This window comes from Lissotriton vulgaris, chromosome 12 (genome assembly GCF_964263255.1).
Source record: "Lissotriton vulgaris chromosome 12, aLisVul1.2, whole genome shotgun sequence".
NCBI lineage: Eukaryota > Metazoa > Chordata > Amphibia > Caudata > Salamandridae > Lissotriton > Lissotriton vulgaris.
In genome coordinates this window covers 469,260,655-469,267,033 of record NC_141700.1, presented here as the reverse complement: position 1 = coordinate 469,267,033, position 6,379 = coordinate 469,260,655, and positions in this window count along the sequence as shown.

Here is a 6,379-nt window from a genome sequence, read left to right as displayed (position 1 = left end):
ACCCAGCAAGGATTGTAACCGAGCACACGGGCTCCCAGGTTACTGGACAAAGTTCGATTTAGCAGTGCAGGAACGGGCAGGTAAAGCTCCTCAGCGTGTTAGACACCCACGACTACGAGTGGCTCCCGCGAAGCGGGGGCCGCCAGTCGTTATGAAGCCTGAAGGGAGGAGGGGGCGGGAAGAGGCACCAGGTGCGCGCGGTGTCCTGGCGCAAGCACCTCTGGTCCTCGCAGTCCCGCTCCCGTAGGCGTAGTCTCTCCCTTCAGCACCACCCAGCAAGGATTGTAACCGAGCACACGGGCTCCCAGGTTACTGGACAAAGTTCGATTTAGCAGTGCAGGAACGGGCAGGTAAAGCTCCTCAGCGTGTTAGACACCCACGACTACGAGCGGCACCCAATTCGATCCGCTGTGTGCTCGAGGCCCTCCCCAAGTTGATTGGGTCGTTAGGTGAGGTATATCTGGCTATAGTTAAAAAGGCACTTGCGAGTGTGGCTGTGAAAATTTCCCATATGCTAATTTGGTTGTCAGTGGAATTAGTATGATCATATAGCAGTGTGTTAGCAGCCCGGAGAGCCTCACCGGAGTTCACTAGGGATGACTTGATTTGTTTTAATTTTATTGTGGTACATGCATGCCTGTCGGCTAAGTTGAACGTAAATTTATGCGTAATAGCTTGGAATGAAACTTCCTGAGACCAATGGTCGCTGTCCCCTTTGTTGCCTAAGCGGCATCCTGTTCCGTTGTGGAAAAGCAGAATGGAACCTAGATAATGTCAAAGTGATTATTTGATGTTTTACAGCCTATCGGAATAAAGACAATAATGGTATTAAAAATATTTCAAATTGTGAGTAGCAGTGAGTAAGAACTGGTAGACATAGCAGAGGAATATTTCAAATTGTAGCGTTCTTTGCTTTCTAAATTCATTGCAGTCATTTGAATTACTGCCTTTGCTGAGAGGGGAGAGATTCAATTAAGAAAAGGAAAACAATCTGGCTTTGGTGTGCAGTTGCTTCAGTTTCTGCATCAACATGCAAGGTTTATGGAAACGTTTTGAGACGGACAACAACTTGTTGGCAAACCGTGCCCAACTCTAGGAAATAACTATCGGAGTGATGAATCATGCCGCTAAAGGGGTGAGAGCCTTGCGCAATGTAACTTTGTATGCTCGGCTTTCATGTGTAACTTACCAAGTTCAATTGAAATGTTCACTAAGAGCATTTAGTGATTGTGAGAAGTTGGCCTGATATATGATGCTCACTAGTTCTAGTGATCAACTTGTATCAGTCTAAACAACCCTTATGGTGATTGGTTGTAAAGTCAACCTTATAGACCAGCTATCCTAGTAGCGTGGACAAAAGCAGTCTTTAGGCTAAACTCTGAATGGCATGTGAAGCCAGCTGTTTTACCACTTATAACCTTTGAATACCAAATGAAAAGGACACCACACAGGTTGTTATGAAAATAAACAGGTATTTATTAACTAACATACACCCCTGAACTCTTTATGAGGTCAGAGGGCTAAGCACATGACAAACTCTTAAGAAAAATACGTTTAAGTTGCACGATTTACAATGGTGCCCTAGGGGCACGACAAACCATATACTAAGTAAGTGGAATGTGAAAGTCGATAATAGGAATGGAGCTATCCAGAGGTTGTAGGATCGCTGGGACCACGCTATACTAACTTGAGGTAGGTAATAGGAGGCCCACGGAACGCGTGTGCAGAGTGTGAACTCACACGCGAGATGCGTACAAAGGTCTATGGACAGTACAGTTTAAGAAAAAGGTGAGTACGGACGTTCCTGACTAAATAGGATAAAAATGACAATGGAACTGGACACTAGGAGAGTCAAGCTAACCTTGAGCACCGAAATGCTCGCGTTACCTCACCCACAGGCTGCGGGTGCATAGGTGCGAAGTCGTGTCGGGTTTCCGCGTCAAAGTCTATAGAGCCTTGAAGAAAGATGCTGCAGGCGACCAGGAGGAAGATGTCCGGTGCAATCCAAGGGTGGATTGGTGAAGAGAGGAACCTGAAAGCAGAGGGGACAATGTTCAAAGTCACTAGCCAGTGACTGGGGTGGGACCAGGAGTGGAACCAGATGTCGTCGTCGCGATCAGGTGAAGGTGGACGCTTGTCTCTGCAGCCACGTGGACCAGGTGGTGTCTTCGACGACCAGGATGGAGGCACGAGCTGTCCCACGCAGGCTCTCGCTGTCGGCGGTATCGTCTCCGGATTCGGGTTCAACAGGCCTTGGCAAAGGCAACCCACGCGGTGAGTGGAAACGGCGTCTGGAGTGGACCAGGAGGGTCCGGGGTGCTCCTCTTTTGGAAGGGAGCAAGGGCCAGTCTGGAGCAACCAGACCAGCAGTGAAGATTTCGTAGTTCGTCGTCTAAGAGGTCACAAGCCAGCTGGCAAGTGACCAGACAAAGCGTCGAGCAGTAGGCAAGCAGAAGGGCCCCACGCAGATCTCGTGGAGGCAGAGGGCTGGTCTTCGGTGCAGGAGCTGCTCGGGGTCGGGGCTTCTCAGTCCCCGGAGCACTTGGATGAGGATACCTCAGGAGTCGTGCTGGAGCGAAGTGCTGCTTCTTTCAAGATGGCCGGTCCCACGTGTCTCGTCGCACCCACGGATCTCAACTGTGCTGCAGATGTAGGTAGAGGTCGGAGAGGTCTGGGAATCCAGGTCTCGTCGGGCTCTGAAGTCTGGATCCTTGCAGGAAGACGACAAAGGGAAGTCGCGGTACGCTGATGGTGCCTGCTTGTGCAGGGTGGACACTCCTTGCCCACAAGGGAGATTTCTTCAGTCTTCCGTGGAGCAGAACATCGAAGTCCAGAGTTTCTTCTTGTAAAGTTGTTCAGGATAATCTAATTTGGAATGGGACCAGCTCCTACCTTTATCCAGCTAAAGGGGGATGCACTACAACTAGGTCCCTCCCCTGGGTGGGACCAGGAAGGGGGGTGGTTACACCCCCTTTCCTTTGTCCGGTCTTGCGCCAGCTTTGGGGCTGGAGTGCCCCAATAACTGGTTTAGACCGGTGTATGCACAGGGACACCTTGTGTGCCCCAGGCATGTCTCATTCCTTTCAGCCCTGGCCTACCTAATACACAAAATCCTGTCTGGGGTGGTGCTAGCACCTCCCAAGGCAGGAAACCCTTTATCCGAGCCTCCCTCGCTGGAAGGACTCCCAGCAGCAGGAGGTCAGACTTGTGTCTGTGGTGGCAGCATCCATTTTGTGATGCTGAGGCTCGTGTTAACTTTAACCGGGGTTCACAGTTACATACATGTTGCGTCCCTCTAGAAGGGTGGAATGCTACCCCCGTCACCAGAATTGGCGAGGGGGTAGTATTCCAATTCGTATGACACCTTACTCGACATGTTTTGATAATGCTATACCAAAGTTAGCATTCGACCGGCAGGATCATAATGCACTTAAGAGTATATGGTATAGCGTTATCATGGAACAGCTATTAGGACTTGGTTCCGCAAGCTGCAAACGGGCTCAGCTCATGCCAGAGCACCATCTCACATAATTCCAAGCACTCTGCCTTGAGGATTGATAAGGCCTGCCATAGGAGTGACTGATAGGAGGATATGTGTCCATTTTAGGGTTAGATATAGGGATACTATATCTAAAGCAAAGGGCGATTACACCACCTTGCCCCAGCTGATTGATCAGCCAGTTGTGTCAGATTTGGATGGCCAGCCAGGGGTGGCATAATACATGCTGCAGCCCCTGGTAGGCCCTGGGTGCACCTATGCCCTGGGTACCTAAGGTACACTGTACAGGGACTGATAAGGTGACTCAGTATCCAATTGGGTATGCACCTAAGGTACATGGTTGTCAATTTTAGAGAGAGCACAGCTAGGCTGTGGGTCTGATTAGCAGGCCCACAGCCAGAGAAGTCATAAACCAGTGAAGCAAAAAGCAAACATCGGGGGTGACCATAGGATTGCAGACCCTACTCTCCTACATAACCCCCCCCCCCAAACTTAGGGACATTAAACTAACCTTTACCAGGTGAGACTTCTTGTTCTAAGTGGAAGTACCTGGAGAGACCATCTGCATTGCCATGGTCAGTCCCTGGTCTGTGCTCCACTGTAAAGTCCATCCCCTGTAGGGAAATGGACCACCTAAGAAGTTTGGGGTTTTCACCCTTCATTTGATTTAGCCATAAGAGGGGCTTATGGTCGGTCTGAATCTTGAAGTGAGTACCAAACAAGTATGGCCTCAACTTCTTCAGGGCCCAAACCACAGCAAAGGCCTACCTCTCAATAGCTGACCAACGTTTCTCTCTAGGGGTCAGCCTTCTACTTATAAAAGCGATGGGCTGGTCATGACCATCAATATTCAGCTGAGATAGAACAGCTCCCACACCCAACTCAGAAGCATCTGTTTGAACAATGAAAGGTTTGGAGTAGTCTGGACTCTTGAGAATAGGTGCAGTGCACATGGCCTGCTTTAGGTCATCAAATGCCTTTTGACAGCTAACTGTCCACTGAACTTTCTTTGGCATTTTCTTACTTGTCAGGTCATTAAGTGGAGTCACAATGGTTCCATAATTTCTGACAAATTTTCTATAGTAACCAGACAGGCCCAAGAAAGCTCTGACTTGGGTCTGGGTGGTTGGAGGAGCCCAGTCCTTTATGGCCTGTATCTTGCTCTCCAAAGGTTGGTCTTGGCCTCCACCTACAAGGTGGCCCAAGTATACAACTTGACTCTGCCCTATCTGGCACTTGGTAGCCTTGATAGTGAGGCCTGCCTTTTGCAGGGCCTCCAAAACTTTCCTTAGGTGGATCAGGTGATCCTCCCAGGTGGAGCTAAAGACAGCAATATCATCTAGATATGCTGCACACAAGTCATCCAGACCGGAGAGAACTTGGTTCACCAACCTTTGAAAAGTGGCAGGTGCATTTTTCAAACCAAAGGGCATCACCACAAATTGGTAATGACCTCCTGGGGTAGAAAATGCTGTTTTGGCCTTGGCATCCTTAGCTTACCTGATTTGCCAATAACCAGCTGTCAGGTCAAATGTACTCAAGAATTTGGCAGAAGCCAATTTATCTATGAGTTCATCTGCTCTTGGTATTGGATGGGCATCTGTCTTAGTGACAGCATTGAGACCCCTGTAGTCTACACAAAACCTCATCTCTCTCTTACCATCCTGGGTGTGAGGTTTAGGCACTAGAACTACAGGACTAGCCCAAGGGCTCTCTGAGGGTTCAATGACTCCCAATTCCAACATCTTTTGTACTTCTTGTTTTATGCAGTCCCTGACGTGGTCAGGTTGCCTGTAGATTTTACTCTTTATAGGCAGACTGTCACCACTGTCCACCTCATGGGTGCACCAGTTTGTCGGACTGCATGTCAGAGAGAACATTTGTCTAAAGGATTGAAGAACCTGTTTGCAATCCTTTTGCTGATGTTCAGAGAGGCTGTCAGAAAATATCACACCATCTACTGACCCATCATCAGGGTTCTGAGTGAGCAGGTCTGGGAGAGGGTCACTCTCTTCCTCCTGTCCCTCATCTGTGGCCATGAGCAAGCTCATTGCCTCCCTGTCAACAAATGCCTTGAGCCTGTTCACATGAAGTACTCTGTGAGGGCTCCTGGGAGTTCCAAGGTCCACCAGGTATGTGACCTCTCCCTTCTGTTCAATAATGGTGTAGGGTCCAGACCATCTGTCTTGGAGAGCTGCTGGGGCCACTGGCTCCAACACCCACACCTTCTGTCCTGGGTGATACACAGCCAGGACAGCCTTTTGGTCATGCCAAGCTTTTTGAAGTTCTTGGCTGGCCTCCAGGTTTTTAGATGCCTTCTCCATGTACTCTGCCATCCTGGAGCGAGACCAAGTACATAGTACACTATGTCAAGTTTAGGCTTTTTGAGAGGTAACTCCCATCCTTCCTTCACTAGACATAGGGGTCCTCTTACAGGATGCCCAAATAGAAGTTCAAAGGGGCTGAAGCCAACCCCCTTCTGTGGGACCTTCTGTAAGCAAACAGAAGACAGGGTAAAAAAGGATGTCCCATCTTCGCCTAAGCTTTTCTGGTAATCCTCTTATCATCCCTTTTAGGGTCTTGTTGAATCTCTCCACAAGCCCTTTGCCAAGAGGATGATAGGGTGTGGTAAATTTGTAATTTACTCCACACTCTTTCCACATGGCAGTCAAGTATCCTGACATGAAGTTTGCACCCCTGTCAGAGATGACCTCCTTAGGAAACCCCACTCTAGTAAAAACTGCAAGTAGGACCTTGGCCACAACAGGAGCTGTAGTGGTCCTAAGGGGAATAGCCTCTGGGTACCTGGTGGCATGATCCACTATCACCAGTATATATCTGTGCCCAGATGCTGGTGGGGGGTCCATTGGTCCAACAATG